Genomic DNA, 26543 nt, shown 5'->3' on the forward strand with positions numbered 1-26543 from the left:
GCCTCAGGTTGACAATGTCTTTCGCGGGGTAACAATCTTCTCTATCACCCTCTCAGCTATGTGTTATTTATATAGTGTCGCTGAATATTATCGGGTCTAGCAATGTGCTACTCTGTCCAGTCACCTTTGTCGGATTATTTATTACATTTTCTAAATTAAAAAAGATTCATTGTATCATATAATTTATTATTATGAATTGAAAATAAATCAGAGTTCAAATCTCCTGTTATCACAATATTCTCACTTAGTTGGTAACTCAATCCCAGTGAATAAATAAGTCTTGTCCAATAGTCATTGTCCGTCCACTCAGGCCTATAAGTACAACAAAGAAGAAATGACTGGCCTTTACCTTTAATCTCTACCCATATTGTCTCATCAGTGTGGTTTTCGAGTTCACCTTTACGTAAGATGGATATATCATCCTTTACATAGATGACAATGCCTCCGCCGGCACTGTTACGATCCTTTCGGATTATATTCTTTGAAAATGAGAAAAGCTGCAAATCGTCTATGTTAACACTTGGATCCAAATGAGTTTCAATTGTAGTTACTATATCAAATTCATCAGTAAAATGTTGAAGAAAATTAAGCTTATTTCTTAGACTACATGTACGTATGTTTATGTTTCATATGGATAGTGAGGTTTCATTGATACTAGTAGAATCAGTTATAATATCTGTATTCGGACCTGGATTAGTCTCAATATTTCCAATAATTAGGATGGAATTTGAAACAAATAACAGAAAAACAATATCTATATTCGGAATTAAGCTCTGGAGAAGTGAGAGAGAGACGACGAGTAACGAGCATCTGAAATTGGTAAGTAATATTTCTTTGAAGAGTCTAAAAGTGCATCTACATAAGTTAAATAACCCGATAGCTGCCCTATATTGTTCTATACAATTACCCATTGGGTTTTATCATAGAAATCATAATACACATAAGGCAGTAAAACGAAATATATATATACAATATTAGGTCAATGTCAGAAAAATATAAACTTTTTTGTATGAGGCTGAGAAACTGGGGAAGGGTGAGGTTTTACCGAGCCCATCCACAGTTTTGTGCCAAATACAAAAAAGTTTATATTTTCATGACATTAACCTAATATCGTTTTTATACTGCAACTTAAATTATTACATTGATAGCTATTTAGATTGTAACACAAATGTCAAACTTATTTTTATCCCTTAATGAACCCCTTTTTGTGGAGAAAGTGTTCCATGATGAAATTGACATTGCACAAAATATAGCTGTGTTACTATATTTAGGAAATAAATACAACTAGTTGCAGTATAAAAAAACACAACTAGCTGCAGTATAAAAAAAAACACTAGTTGCAGTATAAAAATCACAACCACACACATCATCACATATAACGGAAGGAAAAGTTCAAAAAAGACAAACAAAAGAAAAATATACAAAACAAAAGAAACAAGAAAGGTTTGAAATATGAGAGAAAGCATTTGTATTTGAAATGGGAAATGATTTACTAGTCCAGTGGTGGATCCAGAACTTTTTGTAAGGGGGGGGGGGGGGGGCACTGACTGGCCTAAGGAGGGGCCCGCTCCAGTCATGCTTCAGTGATTCCCTATATAATCAACCAAATTTTTCCAACAAAAGGGGGGACCCGGGCCCCCCAGCCCCCCCCCCCCCCCCCTGGATCCGCCTATGACTACTTGAAGACTTGGAACTTTTTTAAAAAAGCATTATACTGTTATGTTACGTGTAAAATCATATGATTATAGAACTTTGCAAACTTCTTACCTAATTGCATTTAAGGATTATTGAGTTATTGAGAAGAATTTATTAGTTCTCAATAAAATATAAAAAAAAAATTAAATAAGTAAAAAAAGGAAACATCTATAAACTCAAAATTTATGCATAGAGCCACGCAAAACGAAAACAAATACTACAAGTGACATCAATACAACAAAATACATCAAATACATTACATGGTGCAGTACAGAATAAAACAAAAAAAATAATAACAGCGATATAGCTACATTCATATATGTATTTGCGAATTCAAATTTCAAGAAGTCTTTAATGTTTTAGGACTTTCTAGTCAAACGCACCCAATTTGAATAACGATAACTTCATTCTCAATGTCAATTATCGTCAAAAGAGGCCGTAAGGGATCACAATATTAATAATTGAATTTGCTTCAAATTTTTTAAAGTAAAGCAGGTTTTTTTCATCATTAATAGTTTTGATAATAATGTTTACTTTTATATTTCAATATCATTCAATAGTATTCAATAGTTGTTCATACTTAAGTATTTGTTATCTTAAATTTGAAACAAAAACCCAAGTATACGTCAGTGAACTTCATGTTTTTGCATGGTTATAACATTTTGTTTAGATATATCTTTAAAGCTGGAGGCATCTGAAGGTTTTCAACAAAAAGAAGTCATATTACATTTATCAACACAGAAGTAAATTTATCAACACAGAAGTAAACTCTATCGGGTTTACAAACAACTGTTTTATTAAATTTAGATTATTTAGCGGTTTTATTATTTATATTGATTTTATTTAGGTGAGAAAAAGGCATTAAATATGAATAAAGTTGTTATTTTTTTATTAAAGGGTAAACATTTTCACTGTTATATCCAGTTTAAAAAGGTGAAAAGGGGGGGGGGGGGGGGGGGGGGGTAAAGTGGGGTATCAGATATTATGTGAATACAATTATTCAGATAACTAAAACAATATAAGAAAGAAGAAAAAAAGCTTTCGTTGGATTAGACCATATGTGCAAGTTAAGAAAAACGTGTTTATGATATTTACGTGGGAAATAAGTCAATATACATTGTACTGCAATTATTTCAACAGCTCAAACTAGATAAGAAAAACAGAAACACAGTTAAATTTTGTTCAAACAGTTTTACTCTCCATTATTATACTGTTGTGAGTTAACTTCATTTGCTTCTGGACTCCTATCAGTATCTGAACGTTGTTGGTTAGGTGATGCGGTAATGCCACGTTCGATGTCAGAGATGTCACCAAAGCTATTTATCAGTCCCTTTCGACTATTTTCAGCCCTTTTAACAAATATACGACCGTCTGAGGTCCAATAGGCGTGTATTTGGTTGTTATATTTCATCTGGGATAGTTTTTTTTGTCAGGTCTTTTCTTCATGTTGGTGCCCTCGAAGCGTTTTATCTAGTTTACCTTAATAGGCCGGTGACCAAAGTCGGAATTATACAAATTTAATCGTCAATAAAATGCTCCCAGCAGGGCGCAGCTTGATACGACCGCAGAGGTCGAACCCTGAACAGTTGGGGCAAGTATGGACACAACATTCAAGCTTGATAGAGCTCTGAATTTGGATTGTGATTAAATATTTGACACAGCATAGGTTTCTGACACAGAATGAATGAGGTCTAAGAACTTAAAAATTTTAAATTGGACATTCACCTATTATGGTCCAATATCCAAAATCTAAATACATGGTTAGATTCAGCATATCAAAGAACCCCAAGAATTCAATTTTTGATGAAATCAAACAAAGTTTAATTTTGGACCCTTTTGACCTCAATGTGGACAAAGTTGATAACGGGGTTCAAAAAATAAAAATCTAAATACATGGTTAGATTCAGCATATCGAAGAACCCAATATATTCAATTTTTGTTGAAATCAAACAAAGTTTAATTTGGACCCCGATTTGGACCAACTTGAAAACTGGGCCCATAATAAAAAATCTAAATACATGTTTAGATTCAGCATATCAAAGAACCCTAAAAATTCAGTTTTTGTTAAAATCAAACTAAGTTTAATTTTGGACCCTTTGGACCTTAATGTAGACCAATTTGAAAACGGAACCAAAAATTAAGAATCTAAATACACGGTTAGATTCGGCATATCAAAGAACCCCAATAATTCAATTTTTGATGAAATCAAACAAAGTTAAAATTTGGACCCTTTGGACCTCAATGTGGACCAATTTAAAAACGGGGCCCAAAATCCAAAAACTTAATACACGGTTAGATTCAGCATATTAAAGAACCCCAAGAATTCAAGAATAAAACCCCATTGAAATTGAACAAGGAATAAGCAATTTATACGAAGTATCTTCTTTTGCACAATACTGTGCAATTGAATATTTCTTGCTATTGCGCAATACTGTACAATTGACAATTTCTTGCTATTGCGCAATATTGTGCCAATGGATATTTCTTGCTATTGCGCAATTGAAGATTTCTTGCTATTGCGCAATACTGTGCAATTGAAGATTTCTTGCTATTGTGCAATACTGTGCAATTGAAAATTTCTTGCTATTGCACAATACTTATTATATAATAATTTACACATCCTGTTTGGTGTGTATCTCCTACCATATCATTATTATTTGCTTTTAAATATAAATCAGAAATAACCAACTTAAAACGGAAAATTTTAAAAGAAAAAAAAAGGAAAAAAAAAAAAAAAAAAAAAAAAAATCCCCCACCCCCCAAATTTTTTGAACCCCCTTATGATTCATCACCCCCAAACTCAATCCCAGCCTTCCCTTTGTGGTATGGTACCTTGCAGTACATTTTCAGAGAGATCCATACACTTGAACACAAGTTATTGTCTGGAAACTAGAAAAATGCTTATTTTTGGCCCCTTTTTGGCCCCCAATTCCAAACATTCAGTAAAATAAATTAAATAACACATATCTGAGAGGGTGATAGAGAAGATTGTTACCCCTCGAAAAGACATTGTCAACCTTGGCTTCGCCTCAGTTGACAATGTTTGCTCGGGGTAACAATCTGCTCTATCACCCTCTCAGCTATGTGTTATTTATATAGTGTCGCTGAATATTATCGGGTCTAGCAATGTGCTACTCTGTCCAGTCACCTTTGTCGGATTATTTATTACATTTTCTAAATTAAAAAGATTCATTGTATCATATAATTTATTATTATGAATTGAAAATAAATCAGAGTTCAAATCTCCTGTTATCACAATATTCTCACTTAGTTGGTAACTCAATCCCAGTGAATAAATAAGTCTTGTCCAATAGTCATTGTCCGTCCACTCAGGCCTATAAGTACAACAAAGAAGAAATGACTGGCCTTTACCTTTAATCTCTACCCATATTGTCTCATCAGTGTGGTTTTCGAGTTCACCTTTACGTAAGATGGATATATCATCCTTTACATAGATGACAATGCCTCCGCCGGCACTGTTACGATCCTTTCGGATTATATTCTTTGAAAATGAGAAAAGCTGCAAATCGTCTATGTTAACACTTGGATCCAAATGAGTTTCAATTGTAGTTACTATATCAAATTCATCAGTAAAATGTTGAAGAAAATTAAGCTTATTTCTTAGACTACATGTACGTATGTTTATGTTTCATATGGATAGTGAGGTTTCATTGATACTAGTAGAATCAGTTATAATATCTGTATTCGGACCTGGATTAGTCTCAATATTTCCAATAATTAGGATGGAATTTGAAACAAATAACAGAAAAACAATATCTATATTCGGAATTAAGCTCTGGAGAAGTGAGAGAGAGACGACGAGTAACGAGCATCTGAAATTGGTAAGTAATATTTCTTTGAAGAGTCTAAAAGTGCATCTACATAAGTTAAATAACCCGATAGCTGCCCTATATTGTTCTATACAATTACCCATTGGGTTTTATCATAGAAATCATAATACACATAAGGCAGTAAAACGAAATATATATATACAATATTAGGTCAATGTCAGAAAAATATAAACTTTTTTGTATGAGGCTGAGAAACTGGGGAAGGGTGAGGTTTTACCGAGCCCATCCACAGTTTTGTGCCAAATACAAAAAAGTTTATATTTTCATGACATTAACCTAATATCGTTTTTATACTGCAACTTAAATTATTACATTGATAGCTATTTAGATTGTAACACAAATGTCAAACTTATTTTTATCCCTTAATGAACCCCTTTTTGTGGAGAAAGTGTTCCATGATGAAATTGACATTGCACAAAATATAGCTGTGTTACTATATTTAGGAAATAAATACAACTAGTTGCAGTATAAAAAAACACAACTAGCTGCAGTATAAAAAAAAACACTAGTTGCAGTATAAAAATCACAACCACACACATCATCACATATAACGGAAGGAAAAGTTCAAAAAAGACAAACAAAAGAAAAATATACAAAACAAAAGAAACAAGAAAGGTTTGAAATATGAGAGAAAGCATTTGTATTTGAAATGGGAAATGATTTACTAGTCCAGTGGTGGATCCAGAACTTTTTGTAAGGGGGGGGGGGGGGCACTGACTGGCCTAAGGAGGGGCCCGCTCCAGTCATGCTTCAGTGATTCCCTATATAATCAACCAAATTTTTCCAACAAAAGGGGGGACCCGGGCCCCCCAGCCCCCCCCCCCCCCCTGGATCCGCCTATGACTACTTGAAGACTTGGAACTTTTTTAAAAAAGCATTATACTGTTATGTTACGTGTAAAATCATATGATTATAGAACTTTGCAAACTTCTTACCTAATTGCATTTAAGGATTATTGAGTTATTGAGAAGAATTTATTAGTTCTCAATAAAATATAAAAAAAAAATTAAATAAGTAAAAAAAGGAAACATCTATAAACTCAAAATTTATGCATAGAGCCACGCAAAACGAAAACAAATACTACAAGTGACATCAATACAACAAAATACATCAAATACATTACATGGTGCAGTACAGAATAAAACAAAAAAAATAATAACAGCGATATAGCTACATTCATATATGTATTTGCGAATTCAAATTTCAAGAAGTCTTTAATGTTTTAGGACTTTCTAGTCAAACGCACCCAATTTGAATAACGATAACTTCATTCTCAATGTCAATTATCGTCAAAAGAGGCCGTAAGGGATCACAATATTAATAATTGAATTTGCTTCAAATTTTTTAAAGTAAAGCAGGTTTTTTTCATCATTAATAGTTTTGATAATAATGTTTACTTTTATATTTCAATATCATTCAATAGTATTCAATAGTTGTTCATACTTAAGTATTTGTTATCTTAAATTTGAAACAAAAACCCAAGTATACGTCAGTGAACTTCATGTTTTTGCATGGTTATAACATTTTGTTTAGATATATCTTTAAAGCTGGAGGCATCTGAAGGTTTTCAACAAAAAGAAGTCATATTACATTTATCAACACAGAAGTAAATTTATCAACACAGAAGTAAACTCTATCGGGTTTACAAACAACTGTTTTATTAAATTTAGATTATTTAGCGGTTTTATTATTTATATTGATTTTATTTAGGTGAGAAAAAGGCATTAAATATGAATAAAGTTGTTATTTTTTTATTAAAGGGTAAACATTTTCACTGTTATATCCAGTTTAAAAAGGTGAAAAGGGGGGGGGGGGGGGGGGGGGGGGGGGTAAAGTGGGGTATCAGATATTATGTGAATACAATTATTCAGATAACTAAAACAATATAAGAAAGAAGAAAAAAAGCTTTCGTTGGATTAGACCATATGTGCAAGTTAAGAAAAACGTGTTTATGATATTTACGTGGGAAATAAGTCAATATACATTGTACTGCAATTATTTCAACAGCTCAAACTAGATAAGAAAAACAGAAACACAGTTAAATTTTGTTCAAACAGTTTTACTCTCCATTATTATACTGTTGTGAGTTAACTTCATTTGCTTCTGGACTCCTATCAGTATCTGAACGTTGTTGGTTAGGTGATGCGGTAATGCCACGTTCGATGTCAGAGATGTCACCAAAGCTATTTATCAGTCCCTTTCGACTATTTTCAGCCCTTTTAACAAATATACGACCGTCTGAGGTCCAATAGGCGTGTATTTGGTTGTTATATTTCATCTGGGATAGTTTTTTTTGTCAGGTCTTTTCTTCATGTTGGTGCCCTCGAAGCGTTTTATCTAGTTTACCTTAATAGGCCGGTGACCAAAGTCGGAATTATACAAATTTAATCGTCAATAAAATGCTCCGCAGGGCGCAGCTTGATACGACCGCAGAGGTCGAACCCTGAACAGTTGGGGCAAGTATGGACACAACATTCAAGCTTGATAGAGCTCTGAATTTGGATTGTGATTAAATATTTGACACAGCATAGGTTTCTGACACAGAATGAATGAGGTCTAAGAACTTAAAAATTTTAAATTGGACATTCACCTATTATGGTCCAATATCCAAAATCTAAATACATGGTTAGATTCAGCATATCAAAGAACCCCAAGAATTCAATTTTTGATGAAATCAAACAAAGTTTAATTTTGGACCCTTTTGACCTCAATGTGGACAAAGTTGATAACGGGGTTCAAAAAATAAAAAATCTAAATACATGGTTAGATTCAGCATATCGAAGAACCCAATATATTCAATTTTTGTTGAAATCAAACAAAGTTTAATTTTGGACCCCGATTTGGACCAACTTGAAAACTGGGCCCATAATCAAAAATCTAAATACATGTTTAGATTCAGCATATCAAAGAACCCTAAAAATTCAGTTTTTGTTAAAATCAAACTAAGTTTAATTTTGGACCCTTTGGACCTTAATGTAGACCAATTTGAAAACGGAACCAAAAATTAAGAATCTAAATACACGGTTAGATTCGGCATATCAAAGAACCCCAATAATTCAATTTTTGATGAAATCAAACAAAGTTAAATTTTGGACCCTTTGGACCTCAATGTGGACCAATTTAAAAACGGGGCCCAAAATCCAAAAACTTAATACACGGTTAGATTCAGCATATTAAAGAACCCCAAGAATTCAAGAATAAAACCCCATTGAAATTGAACAAGGAGTAAGCAATTTATACGAAGTATCTTCTTTTGCACAATACTGTGCAATTGAATATTTCTTGCTATTGCGCAATACTGTACAATTGACAATTTCTTGCTATTGCGCAATATTGTGCCAATGGATATTTCTTGCTATTGCGCAATTGAAGATTTCTTGCTATTGCGCAATACTGTGCAATTGAAGATTTCTTGCTATTGTGCAATACTGTGCAATTGAAAATTTCTTGCTATTGCACAATACTTATTATATAATAATTTACACATCCTGTTTGGTGTGTATCTCCTACCATATCATTATTATTTGCTTTTAAATATAAATCAGAAATAACCAACTTAAAATGGAAAATTTTAAAAGAAAAAAAAAGGAAAAAAAAAAAAAAAAAAAAAAAAAATCCCCCACCCCCCAAATTTTTTGAACCCCCTTATGATTCATCACCCCCAAACTCAATCCCAGCCTTCCCTTTGTGGTATGGTACCTTGCAGTACATTTTCAGAGAGATCCATACACTTGAACACAAGTTATTGTCTGGAAACTAGAAAAATGCTTATTTTTGGCCCCTTTTTGGCCCCCAATTCCAAAACGTTTCGGGCAATTACCCCCAAACTCAATTCCAGCTTTCCCTTTGTGATATGGAACCTTGTAGTACAATTTCAGAAATATCCAAACACTTACACACAGGTTATTGTCATGAAACTAGAAAAATGCTTGTTTTTTGCCCCTAATTCCTAAAATTTTGAGGCAATTACCCCCAAAATCAATTACAGCCTTCCTTTTGTGATATGGAACCTTGTGGTACAATGTCAGAGAGATCCATACACTTACACACAAGTTATTGTCTGGAAGTTACAAAAATGCTTATTTTTGGCCCCTTTTTGGCCGATAATTCCTTAACTGTTGGTACCATAACCCCCAAAATCAATCCCAACCTTTCTTTCGTGGTATTGAACCTTATGGTAAAATTTCATGGAGATCCATTCACTTAAACTAAAGTTAGAGTGCGAAAACCAATGTGTCGTCGGACGACGCCGGACGACGCCAGACGACGACGACGACGACGACGACGCCGACGCCAACGTCATACCAATATACGACCAAAAAATTTTTAATTTTTGCGGTCGTATAAAAATAGTACACGGCTATATCATATACCATTCGATTCGAAAATATGTGTACTTTGAGATTACTTTGGTCTTCAAAAGAAAATATGGTGCAGATTTTTTAGAAATCAAGATCAAAGGTCACATGTCGTTTTCAAGGAAAAACAAAATTGAATATCTAATTCCAATTTAAATACTCTTTTAGCAGTAGAATGATTGAAATCTTGAATCAATCTTCTTTCTTATTCAATTTTTCATCAAAAAAACAGGAAACTCATCATTAAATGAGAATTCCGAGTAAACGTATGCGACTTTACAAAAAGGGGGGTGGTTTTCAGTTTAAAAAGCTGTATCTTTTTCAAATAATAAGAACAAAGGCCGTCAAAACTATACAAAATGTAAAGAAAAATATGAAAAATATGTATTTGTTAATATATCTATCTATTATACCCCAATGAAAGTGGAAACTTGAGTTTTGGGCATATACGTTGAATTCGGTACATGCAAAACTGGCAACAAAAATTATTTCAAAACATGAAATAAAATGTATTAATAGGAATGTAAATTATTATAAAATAGACTAACAACTTTAAAGAGACATTTGTAATGATAGAACCGCCATTTATTCGTTTTAATATTGAAAAAGTTTCGGTTATTCAATCCCAGACTAAGTGACACCAGATAAGAAATGTACTTCTATACCGGATGGTTTAACATCGCCCTAAACATAGTAACTGTAATAAGTTATTCAGACCTCAAATGACTTTTGTATTATGGGAATGCTATTACAAGGTTCTGACTTTTGGCTGGAATACATATGTTCGTACATGGAAGGTTTAGCAAATCTCGAGTATCAATATTGGTCCAAAGTGGTTAAAGAACACGACAAATTTCTTAAACCACAAATCCTATAATAATATTGTCAACATGATATTAAGCTTCGGACATTTAACCTGTTGTGCATTGGAATAGAGTGGTGGTCAAATGTTTTTGTACCACATGTAGCGTGCTTTTATCCAGCATCATTGGACATTTCAAAAACATTTCGTATTTGCAAAATACACTTTGGCCATATCAATCTAAAATTGGGGGACATAAAACAACAGCAGAGACATATATTATATGTCTCTGACAACAGTAACAGTAACTAGGACAAATGTCAAATGAACCCTGTCCAGAAAAGAATGTTTTTTTCTGCTGCTTGAAACTCTAGATATCTCTCAACAAAAGTCAAGAAAAAAACCCCATCTCTGATCGACAGTATCACCGGTGACAGTATACACTTGCTATGATCACATGATTATAGTCTGTGGAATGTTTCCGATTGTCGTGATCGTTCTGTCCTACGGTCTGGTCTGTATAATTGATTTAATTTCTGAACTAGAGTTAGCATTGATATCGCACTGCTGGTGGTAAAAAACTTGTTTCTGTAAACTTGTCTTTGTAATAAGAATACAGTTTTAATCCCCGTAAAGGTTTATAGTGGTTGTATGAAAAGTTTGCCTTACAAAGCCTTTACTTGAATATATTGTTTTATAGTGTTTTATCCCTTGCCTTTGTTATAGCTTTTTTTATTACAATATATGCAAGCATATGAAAAAACATAAATCCATTTCAAAGAGAGACGAAAGATACCAGAGTGACATTTAAACTCATAAGTCAAAAATAAACAGACAATGCCATGACCAATAAAAGAAACACACCCACAGACAAACCATAGTACACAAAACACAACCTGTGATATCCGTGACTTCGATTTCTTGACTTAAACCGGCTGCTATTTAATCTGTATGTTTCTAAGAAACATAAGAGGCAACAGCAATTTACCGATGTTCATTTTTGAAAACAAAAAATTCCAAGAACTTCGAAATTTTAGTTCAGATCGATTGCGTCACCAGCATGCATCACGTGCCATGTGAATCAAAACTATCAACATGTTACAAACAGGAATGGGACACAAATCAAATGTTCAGATCTGATCTGATACTTAGTATCTAAAGATTTCCAACCGCGAAAAGATGCTGCTAGTGAGTTGAGACACGGCAGAGCTTGAAGGGAACATTATTATTCGTGATGGTGACCTAAAAACTTATTTCGTGTCTATTTCAGTCGCCGGTTCTTCCTCAAAAGTCAGTGTGTATCACCAAATCTGCATTTTCACGTTCGACACTCAGGTGTCAAATGTGGAGCAGAATCTGCTACACCTTCCGGGGGCACCCGAGATAACCCCCGGTTTTCAGTAAGGTTCGTGATGATCTTTAGTTTTCTATGTAGTGTTTTGCAGAATTTTGTTTGTCTTTACGACGTTCTTCGACTTTTGCCATGACGTTGTGATATTGTCGTCGACTAATAAGTATAGACTATCGGGTTTTCTACACATTGCTATCGTTAAATATCAGCCGCTAGCCACAATTTGAACTTTTTGGCGAGTGAGCTAAAACTATAACACTGGACACTTTTAATTTGCAAAACACTCATTTGCAAATCCGCCGCCGCCTCTCCTTAGACCTACAGTGTCGTGTATATAACTAAAATGTGCGGAATTACATGGGATTCAATAATTTCATTGCTTTTCTGCTGTTATTATTATATTTATTTTGTAATTTGATTTAGAAAAACATGGGATTTTCAATATCCCATGGGATACGGCAAATCCCATGGGATTGACCATTATCCCATGGGATTTTGGTTAAATCCCATAGGATTTTTTGGGGTCCCATGGGATAATTGTAGTCCCATGGGATATTTGTTGTCCCATGGGACAAAAAAAATCCCATGGGACAAAAAAAATCCCATGGGACTATAATTATCCCATGGGATTTTTAATATCCCATGGGACAAAATAAAATCCTAAATGGGATTCAAATTACAAATATACAGTAAATAAATGTGTATGTTACAATGAATTCTGTTTGGTAGTAAATTGTTTTAAGATGAATCTTTTTAGTTGAATATCTTTTTTTCCTTGGAAATGTTAATGCAATTATATTGTTCTATAACCGTTCAAAACTAAACTTTTAAACAACAAAGCAGATAATGTAAGTATCAATATATGTTTATTTATGAATTCTAGAATACTTTTTTGAAACACAATTTGTTTCCCATTTGAAATCAATGAAAACTCTATTAATAGGCTTAACATACTACTAGCTTTTTACATAAATCTATTTTTTTTTTCAGGATATCCCTCCACCCAAAAAACTTAATAGTTTCTTATCATCCAGCATTGTGTGATCGTAATGTATAGTCCACTTTTTGGCCATTCAGCACAGAACATTGTCATTATTGTGGTTTTAATATCTTTAGATATTTAATAGAACTTCAATTCATTGACTGAGTGATGAAAATAATAACTGATCTGACTTTTGTCTTTGAATTTATTTTGGTCTTGTTTCTGTGTTTTCTCCTTTTATTCTCAGTGATGAATTTCAATCCTTCTGAAAAAGAACCAATATAATCCAAAGTTATGGATAATAAAAAATTGTTTGCATACATGTAGCAATAACATGGATTTTACTGATTGTTGAAGGTTGTCCAGTGTCATCAGTTGCTAACCTCCTACATCCTTTGGTCTCTGATGGAGAGTTGTCAAATTAGCAATATATCACATCTTCCTATTCTAATATTATATAACAATCAATTTATGTATTCTTCTTTATAACATTTGGGTATTTTCTCCAGTTATAAATATATACAGATCAATGTGAAAACTTTAGGCAATTACAATAAAATTCCATTTTTCACAAGAATTTGCAATATATTATACAGAAAGCCAACAATAGAAACAACACTTCTTTAAGCTTCTGAAGTTCTGAAAGAGTTCCACTTGTGTTTTATTTCAATTAGAAAATACATTGAACTCTTTGGACATGTTGGAAATTATAACATTGATACAAAAAATTATATTGGTTTTTTTTTCTTATTTTTGTGTTGTTCGGTTGCTGTCTCATTTTTATATATGGTTATACATATATCCTAAATCTTCTTTTTTTTAATACTTAATCATTAATAGTAAAAATGATATATTTTTTATTTTGATAATCTCAAAACATTATTATTCTATCTTATTTCCAAGTTCACAAAACACCAATGTGTCAGATATTAATTTTAAGACATGTATAAACATGATCAACAAGCAGTTGACAGGATGTCATGCAAAAATCTCACTAACATTAAACTTTCACAAAAACTCCATACTCAGCGAGTACTATTAAAGTTCTTAGTACAGGACAAATTCCTAGTACAGGACACCATGCCTGGCAAACACTAGCATGTGTCAATGTCTAGTCAATCATGTAATCAGGCTCAAAATCTTAGTTTGGCACTGAATTTAAAAATTCACCACATAATGAACATGTGTATGAAATTCAACTTTATGGTAAGCTATGTACCTTAACCTATAACTTTAACCTAAGAATGTACTATAATTTCACATTATGACATTTCTATGTTCAGTGATCCATAAAATCAGGGTAAAAACAGTAAATGTGGTGTATAATGTATAAACAAGAGTGCACACGCTGAAATGTTACGCCTTCTTTACTAATCATTGATATCATGTTGATAGTCCTAAATATAAAGCTTTACTAAAACTATCACACAAACTCAACCTGATCCAAGAAAAGGAATTCAAGGTCATATAAAACTGACAAGAAATATATGTACACCTTACAATCATTCAATATACTAAATACAGTTGTCCTATTGCTTATAGTTTCTAAGAAGCAGACTTAACCAAGAAAACTAAACATTGACCAATGAACCATGGAAATGAGGTGAAGGTCAGATGAACCATGCCAGGCAGACATGTACAGCTTACAATCCTTCCATACAACACATATAGTTGACCTATTGCTTATAGATTAAGAAAAACAGACCAAAACACAAAAACTTAACACTGAGCAATGAACCGTGAAAATGAGGTCAAGGTCAAATAAAACCTGTGAGACTGACATGTACATCATAAAATGTTTCCATACACCAAATATAGTTGACCTATTGCATTTAGTATTAGAAAAAAAGACCAAAACTCAAAAATTTAACTTCGACTACTGAGCCATGAAAATAAGGTCAAGGTCTGATGACACCTTCCAGCTAGACAAGTACACCTTACAATCATTCCATACACCAAATATAGTAGACCTATTGCATACAGTATAAGAAAAACAGACCAAAACACAAAAACTTAACTATAACCACTGAACCATGAAAATGAGGTCAAGGTCAGATGACACCTGCCAGTCGGTCATGTACACCTTACAGTCCTTCCATACCCCGAATATACTAGACCTATTGCTTATAGTATCTGAGATATGGACTTGACCACCAAAACTTAACCTTAAATATAAATAAAATGCTTCGCTGGGGCGCAGCTTGATACGACCGCAGAGGTCGAACCCTGAACAGTTGGGGCAAGTATGGACACAACATTCAAGCTTGATACAGCTCTGAATTTGGATTGTTATTAAATATTTGACACAGCATAGGTTTCTGACACAGAAAGAATGTGGTCTAAGAACTTGAATTTTTTTAATTTACCTATTATGGTCCAATGTCCAAAATCAAAATACATGGTTAGATTCAGCATATCAAAGAACCCTATATATTCAATTTTTGTTAAAATCAAACAAAGTTTAATTTTGGACCCCAACTTGGACAAACTTGAAAACTGTGCCCATAATCAAAAATCTAAACACATGTTTAGATTCAGCATATCAAAGAACCCCAAGAATTCAATTTTTGCTAAAATCAAACTAAGTTTAATTTTGGACCCTTTGGACCTTAATGTAGACCAATTTAAAAAACGGGACTTAAAATTAAAAATCTAAATACACGGTTAGATTTGGAATATCAAAGAACCCCAATAATTCAATTTTTGATGAAATCAAACAAAGTTTAATTTTGGACCCTTTTGACCTCAATATAAACCAATTTGATAGCGGGGCCCACAAATAAAAATTCTAAATTCATGGTTAGATTCAGCATATCAAAGAACCCCATATATTCAATTTTTGTTGAAATCAAAAAAAGTTTAATTTTGGACCCCAACTTGGACAAACTTGAAAACTGGGCCCATAATCAAAAATCTAAACACATGTTTAGATTCAGCATATCAAAGAACCCCAAGAATTCAATTTTTGTTAAAATCAAACTAAGTTTAATTTTGGACCCTTTGGACCTCAATGAAGACCAATTTAAAAAACGGGACCCAAATTAAAAATCTAGAAACACGGTTAGATTTGGCATATCAAAGAACCCCAATAATTCAATTTTCGATGAAATCAAACAAAGTTTAATTTTGGACCTTTTTGACCTCAATATGAACCAATTTGATAGCGGGGCCTCCAAATAAAAAATCTAAATACATGGTTAGATTCAGCATATCAAAGAACCTCATATATTCAATTTTTGTTGAAATCAAACAAAGTTTAATTTTGGACCCCAATTTGGACCAACTTGAAAACTGGGCCCATAATCAAAAATCTAAATACATGTTTAGATTCAGCATATCAAAGAACCCCATATATTCAATTTTTGTTGAAATCAAACAAAGTTTAAATACTGGACCCTATCTTGGACCAACTTGAAAACTGGGCCCATAATCAAAAATCTAAACACATGTTTAGATTCAGCAAATCAAAGAACCCCAAGAATTCAATTTTTGTTAAAATCAAACTAAGTTTAATTTTGGACCCTTTGGACCTCAATGTAGACCAATTTAAAAAACAGGACCCAAAATTAAAAACCTAAATACACGGTTAGATTTGGAATATCAAAGAACCCCAATAATTCAATTTTAGATGAAATCAAACAAACTTTAATTTTGGACCCTTTTGACCTCAATATGAACCAATTAGATAACGGGGTCCACAAATAAAAAATCTAAATACATGGTTAGATTCAGCATATCAAAGAACCCCATATATTCAATTTTTGTTGAAATCAAACAAAGTTTAATTTTGGACCCCAATTTGGACCAACTTGAAAACTGGGCCAAAAATCAAAAATCTAAATACATGTTTAGATTCAGCATATCAAAGAACCTCATATATTCAATTTTTGCTAAAATCAAACAAAGTTTAATTTTGGACCCTTTGGACATTAATGTAGACCAATTTGAAAACTGGACCCAAAATTAAAAATCTAAATACACTGTTAGATTCGGCATAACAAATAAATAAATGTGATCAAAGATTTTACAAATCTAATGCGCCATACTGTGCAATTAAAGATTACTTCTTGAAATTTTTCAATATTTGAAATTTGAAAAAAAAATAATATTTGAAGAATAATTCTTTTTAATTTCTGAAATCTGAAATGAGAAAAAATTGGCCCCCCACAATTTCTTTTTATCCCCCCCCCTTTTTTCCCCAAAAAAATTCTTTCCCTCAAGATATGGTCATAATCTCAATTCAAATTTCCAATGGAGTTGGCAACCATAATTACCCATTTAAATTTACCATAGTGCTAACTTAATCTATTTTATAATAGAATTAATAAAAATATAGTGTCAAATCTTTCATATGGATTTTTTTGTAAAAAAAAAAGATGTTTACTGGTCTTCCTTTATAAATATGCATTTCTTTAAACATAATTTAAAAGCAGTGTAAGGGAAGTAACCAAAACGTTGTATTTGGATTACCTCCCTTACACTGTTTTAGATTATCTTTATTGTTCATTAACCATTACTTTATACATAATTTAAAAGCAGTGTAAGGGAGATAATTTCAATGATGTATTTGATTTATCTCCCTTACACTGCTTTAAATTATGTTTTGTACTAAAGTATTTGTCCATTAACCAGGACAACCTTGTTTTTCCCCCTTTTTTGCCCCTAATTCCTAAACGGTTTGAGCCATAACCCCCCAAAGCAAATCCTAACCATCCCTTTGTGGTATGGAAACTTGTAGTATAATTTCAGAGAGATCCATGCACCGTTCCACAGTTATTGTCTGGAAACTAGAAAATGCTCATTTTTGGCCCCTTTTTGGCCCCTAATTCCTTAACTGTTGGTACCATAACCCCCAAAATCAATCCCAACCTTCCTTTTGTGGTATTTAACCTTATGGTCAAATTTCAAAAAGATCCATTCACTTAAACTAAAGTTAGAGTGCGAAAACCAATATGTATTCGGACGACGACGCCGGACAACGACGACGACGACGACGCCAACGTCATACCAATATACGACCACAAAATTTTTTTGCGGTCGTATAAAAAGAAGATGTGATATGATTGCCAATGAGACAACAACTCCCCACAAGAGACCAAATGACACAGAAATTAACAACTATAGGTCACCGTACTGCCTTCAACAATGAGCAAAGCCCATACCGCACAGTCAGCTATAAAAGGCCCTGAAATGACAATGTAAAACAATTCAAACAAAAAACTAACGGCCTAATTTATGTACAAAAAATGAACGAAAAACAAATATGTAACACATAAACAAATGACAACCACTGAATTACAGGCTCCTGACTTAGGACAGGCACATACATACAGAATGTGGCGGGGTTAAACATGTTAGCGGGATCCCAACCCTCCCCCTAACCTGGGACAGTGGTGAAACAGTATAACATAAGAACGAACTATAATAAAATGCTCCGCTGGGGCTCAGCTTGATACGACCGCAGAGGTCGAACCCTGAACAGTTGGGGCAAGTATAGACACAACATTCAAGCTTGATACAGCACTGAATTTGGATTGTAATTAAATATTTGACAAAGCATAGGTTTCTGACACAGAATGAATGTGGTCTAAGAACTTAAAAAAATTTAATTTACCTATTCAAACCATATCATTATTATTTGCTTTTATATATAAATCAGAAATAACCAATTTAAAATGGAAAATTTTAAAGAAAAAAAAGGAAAAAAAATCCCCCCCCAAAATTTTTTGAACCCCCTTATGATTCATCACCCCCAAACTCAATCCCAGCCTTCCCTTTGTGGTATGGTACCTTGCAGTACAATTTCAGAGAGATCCATACACTTGAACACAAGTTATTGTCTGGAAACTAGAAAAATGCTTGTTTCTTGTCCCCTTTTTGGCCCCAAATTCCAAAACGTTTAGGAAAATTACCCCCAAACTCAAACCCAGCTTTCCTTTTGTGATATGGAACCTTGCAGTACAATTTCATAAAGATCCATACACTTAAAAACACAAGTTATTGTCCTGAAACCAGAAAAATGCTTGTTTTTTTGCCCCTTTAAGGCCCCTAATTCCTAAAATTTGGAGTCAATTACCCCCAAAATCAATCCAAGCCTTCCCTTTGTGGTATGGTACCTTGCAGTACAATTTCAGAGAGATCCATACACTTGAACACAAGTTATTGTCTGGAAACTAGAAAAATGCTTGTTTTTTGGCCCCTTTTTGGCCCCAAATTCCAAACCATTTAGCAAAATCACCCCCAAACTCAAACCCAGCTTTCCCTTTGTGATATGGAACCTTGCAGTACAATTTCATAAAGATCCATACACTTACACACAAGTTATTGTCCTGAAACTAGAAAAATGCTTGTTTTTTTGCCCCTTTATGGCCCCTTATTCCTAAATTTTGAGGGAATTACCCCCAAAATCAATCCCAGCATTCCCTTTGTGGTATGGTACCTTGCAGTACAATTTCAGAGAGATCCATACACTTGAACACAAGTTATTGTCTGGAAACTAGAAAAATGCTTATTTTTGGCCCCTTTTTGGCCCCTTATTCCTAAACGTTTTGGGCAATTACCCCCAAACTCAATTCCAGCTTTCCCTTTGTGATATGGAACCTTGTAGTACAATTTCATAAAGATTCATACACTTGAACACAAGTTATTGTCATGAAACTAGAAAAATGCTTGTTTTTTGCCCCTTTTTGACCCCTAATTCCTCAAATTTGGAAGCAATTACCCCCAAAATCAATCCCAGCGTTCCCTTTGTGATATGAAACCTCGTGGTACAATGTCAGAGAGATCCATACACTTACACATAAGTTATTGTCATGAAACTAGAAAAATGCTTGTTTTTTGCCACTTTTTGGCCCCTAATTCCTAAAATTGTGAGGCAATTACCCCCAAAATCAATTCCAGCATTCCCTTTGTGATATGGGACCTTGTGGTACAATGTCAGAGAGATCCATACACTAACACACAAGTTATGTCTGGAAGTTACAAAAATGCTTATTTTTGGCCCCTAATTCCTTAACTGTTGGTACCATAACCCCCAAAATCAATCCCCACCTTCCTTTTGTGGTATTGAACCTTATGGTAAAATTTCATAGAGATCCATTCACTTAAACTAAAGTTAGAGTGCGAAAACCAATGTGTCTTCAGACGACGACGCCAATATCATAAAATTGAGAATGGAAATGGGGAATGTGTCAAAGAGACAACAACCCGACCACAGAACAGACAACAGCAGAAGGTCACCAACAGGTCTTCAATGCAGCGAGAAATTCCCGCACCCGGAGGCGTCCTTCGGGTGGCCCCTAAACAAATATATATACTAGTTCAGTGATAATGAACGCCATACTAAACTCCAAATTGCACACAAGAAACTAAAATTAAAAATAATACAAGACTAACAAAGGCTAGAGGCTGCTGACTTGGGACAGGCGCAAAAATGCGGCGGGGTTAAACATGTTTATGAGATCTCAACCCTCCCCCTATACCTCCAATATACGACTGCAAAATTTTTTTGCGGTCGTAAAAATTAGTTGAAAGAGGCTTAACTCATCAGATGGATAAAAATACAAATACTACAAATACAAGTGGACATGGCCGGGTACTTGTACATCCAAACAACAAAAAGACACTAAGTACAGATCTGAGAGTACTAGCAGTTACTGACAGCTAGTACAAAGCCACTAACAACTAATAAAAAAAATTATGCATCTAAGACTAAGTTCTTCTTCACTGATCCATGAAATGAGGTCAAGGTCAAGTGAAAACTCTCTGACGAGCATGAGGACCTTGCAAGGTACGCACATACCAAATATAGTTATCCTATTACTCATAATATGAGAGAAATTAACATTACAAAAAATCTGAACTTTTTTTCAAGTAGTCACTGAACCATGAAAATGAGGTCAAGGACAATGGACATGTTTCAGACCGAATTCGTATCATGAGGCATCTATATACAAAGTATGAAGCATCCAGGTCTTCCACCTTCTAAAATATAAAGCTTTTAGGAAGTTAGCTAACACCACCGCCGTAGCCACCACCGGATCACTATCCCTATGTCGAGCTTTCTGTGACAAAAGTTGCAGGCTCGACAAAAATACATGAACATTTTAAAGTACTAAATTTTGAGTATATACATGTAAAACCACAAGTTACTAACTGAAATTCATGGTGAACTGTAACCAAAAACTTTAAGTGAATACAATTTAGAGAAAGACAGATGGATGCACAAACACTATCAAAACAGAGCATAAAACCTACCGAACAAGATGTTTTACATTTATCCTTCAGAAGCAGGAAAATTGAAGTGTTTCTTTTCTTTCTCTGCCCTCCATGATATAAACTTCAAATTCATTCATGCAAAATATGAAAATCTGCAAAAGTAGGACCTTGTACCACAGCTTATCCACATTTTGACTTTTGAACTGCATTGTTCTTTTCATCTTGCTGGCAACCTAAACATAAAAAAAAAATGATAAACACATAATTCTGGATTAACTTCATGTATTTATTTTTGTTGGTACAAACAATTTTTTCCAACTTTAAACTAAATCTGCCTCTGCTTTAAAAAACAACTGAAAACCATTATTAACTGCATGTATTTATCTTAATTGAAAACAATTTCTTGAGTTTTTCTCATTTGTATCACCCTGTTATTATATATAAATTTTATTTTTGTTCCTTTTTAAAAATAAGAATGGTTTAAATTCCTCAATAATCATGATAATTCTAGTCAATTAAAAATGTATGAATAAATTATTTAACCTATATACTATTAATATCAATATATTTCATTTTTGATAAAAACTAGGCTCTGTGTTGAAGACCGTACCTTGACCTATAATGGTTTACTTTTATAAATTGTGACTTGGATGGTGAGTTGTCTCATTGGCACTCATACCACATCTTCCTATATCTACAAACAGATTCTATGGGCGAGCAAACATTATACCCTGGAGGTGGTTTTAAAAAAAGCATACAACTTAGATGTACCATAAGCATGGAAAAACAATTCAGCAGTCAGTTTCACAAAAGAACTTACAAATAATATTGATAGTAATTAAGTCATGTAGAATACAGTATACTTACGATTACTTGCAAGTTTTTTTTTTGTAAAACCGACTCAATAGATATAAGAAGATGTGGTATGAGTTCCAATGAGACAACTCTCCATCCAAGTAAAAATTTTATAAAAGTAAACCATTATAGGTCACAGTACGGTAAGTATACTTATAATCAATCTTAGTCGTAATTATTAAGTATTATTCATCTTTTGGATCATTTGTTGGTTTATGTTATGAATATACAGTGACGGATCCAGAACTTTTCATAAGGAAGGGCCGGCTCCAGTCATGCTTCAGTGATCCCTATATAATCAACCAAATTTTTCCCAAGAAAGGGGGGCCCGGAAAAACATCATGTCTGTGGTTGATAATAGTGTGTGTGCATTAATTTTCTATACCTTCTTATTTAATATTTTTCCAATTTTGAGTACTGACGGCAAGTGTTGTACCAATGTCTTGAGACCAATGTGCTATTTACAAGTGCGATCGAGGAATGCAGGGGAAAGAAACTTATCAATTATGTTTATTCTTAAGACAAAACTGAGCCGCCGTAAAAATGAACCGTGTCGAGGAGGTTACTGACACGTAATAGGGCAGAGACATATAAATACACATATGTGTATATATGTCTTTGTAATAGGGTCATCCCTCGAGAACATTAACTAGTACATTGATAATTTACTATGCAGTCAGTATCCCGAAAAAAAACGTATGGATGCAAAACGCTTAGTGGTTTCGGCTGACTACTAATACGTGCACTTTGTCTCAAAATATCCCGGCAGCGTTAAAGTTGAAGTCAGGATCTTGGGGGGTCTTCTTTTTCTGTGTTCTTTATTTTTTTTTGCTATATTTCTACAAACTTACATATCCTCATATTTTAGCATTTCATTATTCTTTAATCTTTATTGTTTGCCCGTTATTCTCTATTCTCTATTCTGTTAACTCCCATCCATACCCTCTTATGTGGACTTAAGCTTTCGGTAGTTTATTTTATCCAATTTCTGTCTATGTGAATGTAAATACATTATTTATCACAAAACAAAAACTTACTCACCAGTTTCGGACCCAAAAAATGTCATAAGGAGGCACTAACTGTCATGCATAAAGAGGGGGCCCGCTTCAGTGATTCTCTAAATAATCAACCATTTTTTTTTCCAAAAAAGGGGCGGGTCCCCATGCCCTCACCTTAATCCACCTCTAAACCCTTCCCACTTCGTATCCTTGAATTCAGATCCAAGATTTCTCTGACTAAAGTAAGTAAGTAAGCCACATTTGCTTATATCAGGTTTTGAATTGAACTGGCGGATAGTTGTTTCATTACCAATCGTACCACATCTCCTTATTTTATATATACGAAAGCTTTATTCTTATTTTTTGGTTATTGATGAATGTGTAAAGATGCAGCAATTGTAATACATTTTAAAATACAGCACAAGAGATGCAGATTATATAAAACTATCTTATAAGTCGACTGGAGTATATCAACACAACCTCAAAAATATATTACAGACACCCAAATAAATCAACGAAACAATAAAACATCGACATAAACAAGTAATATCAAGTCCTTAATTTTGGAGGAAAACTATGTATTCAGCCCAATCAGGGACGGGGCACAACTTTCCGGATTTTTTTTAAAGATAATGATTGAATGGTAGAAATGTTTGAAAGTTAAAAAATATCGTTCTAAAAAATCTTACCTTATAAAAACTTGTGATTTATGAAAAGAAAAATTGCAGTTTTGTTAATTTTTAGTAGTTACGATATAATTCATTCGTTAGTGCTTTATTGTATGATATTGGAATACGATGCAAGACAAAATGTCCCCGTTTACAGTAATTTGTACCTTCATAATTTGTTATCAAAAGGCTTTAACGATTATCTTTTTCACATAATGAATAAAGCATTAGGTGTTTTGTTTGAAAAAAATCAAAAAAAGACATATATTTGAATGCAGCCTTTGAATAAAAAGCCAAACTGTATGACACTCATGATCTGCATTTGAAGTCAAATTTGCTAGCTAAACGCTAAAATAAAAAAAAAACTGCACCATACGACTATTTGACGACCAATCTTAAATTCAAGTAAAATCATTTTTCTAGGACTGTGCAAATTTTTAGCCGTGTATTATGAAGTGAAATTAAACTCTTCTAATATTCGACTTTTTCCTATTCCGTCACCGCACTATAAAGGATTATAAATGTTTGAATAGGTGAGGAGCTTTATCACAAAAGGAACCAAAAATATACATCTTAGATCATCTAAGGTCAACTTCGTTTCAGGGAGTTGGGACCTTATTCTCATATTAATTCTAGAATTTAACAACAGATAATTTAACGATTTTTACCACAGAGAATGGTAAGTTTTAAAAAGACAGTCAATGTTATTACTGCAACATGTCAATTATCATTAATAACAAATTCATTTAAATTTTCATTGCAAAATCAACCCCAAATACTATTTTTAAAACAAATTTCTGTGACTAAGCATAAAGTGATAATAAATAAGTGGGCTGATATGCATAAAGCTACTAAATAAAACAAGTTAAGATTTGTTCCAATCGGACGGATTTTTCTACATGTCCTAGATAAATCAATACTAAGATTGAATATCTTCACTTAAGTGTTCTTTTGTTTGTTAGACTACACATCCAAAATGGGACTTTATGGTTTTACATAAAAGATATGACTGTTTGCCAGACCAAACAAACAAAATCTCATGCGACAAAGCACGTGTTATATATTTTTCATAATAAGTATCAGATAAATCAAAGTTTTATTGATTTTAGTTTTGTTCTGGTTACGTAATAAATATTTAATAATTAAAAAGGTTGTATTGTATTCCTTTGCAACTTTTAACGATATATATCAACTACTTAAAAAAAACCTATTACACGAATATCCATAATTTACGCCGAGTCTTATTCTAACGATTGTGTACGGCCAATCTTGGGCTCCCGAGAAGAAAAAAATGGGATATACTGGTTCCCTATCTCAGTAAAATAAATTGTGTTTATGATAGATTTTACCAGCTATAGGGCACTAACTTTTAACAATTTGCCAACTCGCCAAACTGGACTTGCGAGTTTGAGTTTCCCTTTGGTATCTTTCACCTTTGTTTAATATAAAATCGAATGATACGACTGTCTCAGAAAGAGGGTTCTATTACACGCACTAACTAGCAGAGTCAGAAAGACTTAATCGTTTTTATATTAATAATATTATCGCATTAATTGCCATGTTTATATATTTATGAGCTAAAGTTTGAAGGTATTATATTGTTTTATTGCATACGTGTTTTATATAATTTAATGTCGGTTTTAAAGCCAATAATAGCCATATGTTATTTTATCATGTATGTTACCGACTTTAAATAAGATTTTTACTTATCTTGTTTTGATTAATTTTGTTAACCGGTACTATTTGAAGTCATCAATCGTCGTTTTCTTGTAGTCTATTTAGTATGCAATTCTGTGATGGTCACATGCAGTTTCGTTGTTTTCTTACACTCTTTTGTTTATTCTATTAGAATCATAATAGTGTTAGTTTTTACTTGAGTAACTTTCTTGTCTGTTTGCCTTAGCTTGGTAAATATATTCACTTCTAGAAATGAAAAAAAAAAAATTCTTACAAAATCCTCCTAATTCATTTACAGTGTCCGAATATTCCTAAGAAAAAAAAAACTCGCACCTCATCCATTACGTTTCCAGTCATTCAGAAAAAGGTGGGGTGGTCGAATGAATTACTAAAATTGAAGTTTTCAAATATTTTGGACGTCAAGAAAACTACTGGTTCGTGTAACATCCATTTCCATTTTGCCATTTTGCCAAATAATAAGAATAACCTCAGTGGCGGATCCCCATAAAAGAGGGGGGGGGGGGGTCAAGGGTTAGAACCCGCTTTTTTTTACGATTAATGCTTTTGCAGTGGCGTAGCTAAGCCATTTTTAAGTGTACGCCCGAACCTCGGCGAAGGGTTTGAGGGTCCCCAGCGGGTACAGGGCAAGGGACCTCCCAGCAGGGGTCCGACGGAAGCTAACGATTTATTGAGAGAGATACTATTTCTGTCATTAAAACTCATCAATAGCAACATACTTTAAAGTCTAATTTCTTGATTTTTTCATGTATAATTTATTCAGTGTGTTGATTTGGAATCTAATGGCCAATAGTTGTTACTATGAAATATGTTTAAAAGGAGATGTGGGGTAAAACAATCAATCGACCGAAGATCCAAACCTTTCGAAATATTAAAAAAGCAAGTCTACATTTTCAATGGTGTCGTTCTTTTGATTATTATGACTTAATCTAGTTTTCTCCCCTTTTATGCGCAAATTTCGTTAATGGACAAGTACATGCAATAATAAATTCTCATAGATGGTTATGTGTAATATAAACATACTCAAAGGGTTCCGTGGAATCCTGTGTTTCGCCGCCTGGGATTGCTGCT

The 26543-nt window shown here is 33.4% G+C and overlaps 1 long non-coding RNA gene across 1 annotated transcript; it reads right to left on the reverse strand.

Annotated features, from left to right (window-relative positions):
- Positions 1 to 12973: 12973 nt before the first annotated feature.
- On the reverse strand, positions 12974 to 22697 carry LOC127734418 (uncharacterized). Its single transcript, XR_007997552.1, has 3 exons — positions 22497 to 22697; positions 21296 to 21489; positions 12974 to 13304 (listed from the first exon to the last, which is right to left on the reverse strand). It is a non-coding gene; the product is annotated as an uncharacterized LOC127734418 (long non-coding RNA).
- Between the last annotated feature and the right edge of the window lie 3846 nt (positions 22698 to 26543).

The sequence above is a fragment of the Mytilus californianus genome, unplaced genomic scaffold (genome assembly GCF_021869535.1).
Source record: "Mytilus californianus isolate M0D057914Y unplaced genomic scaffold, xbMytCali1.0.p SCAF_3, whole genome shotgun sequence".
Classification (NCBI taxonomy): Eukaryota; Metazoa; Mollusca; class Bivalvia; order Mytilida; family Mytilidae; genus Mytilus; species Mytilus californianus.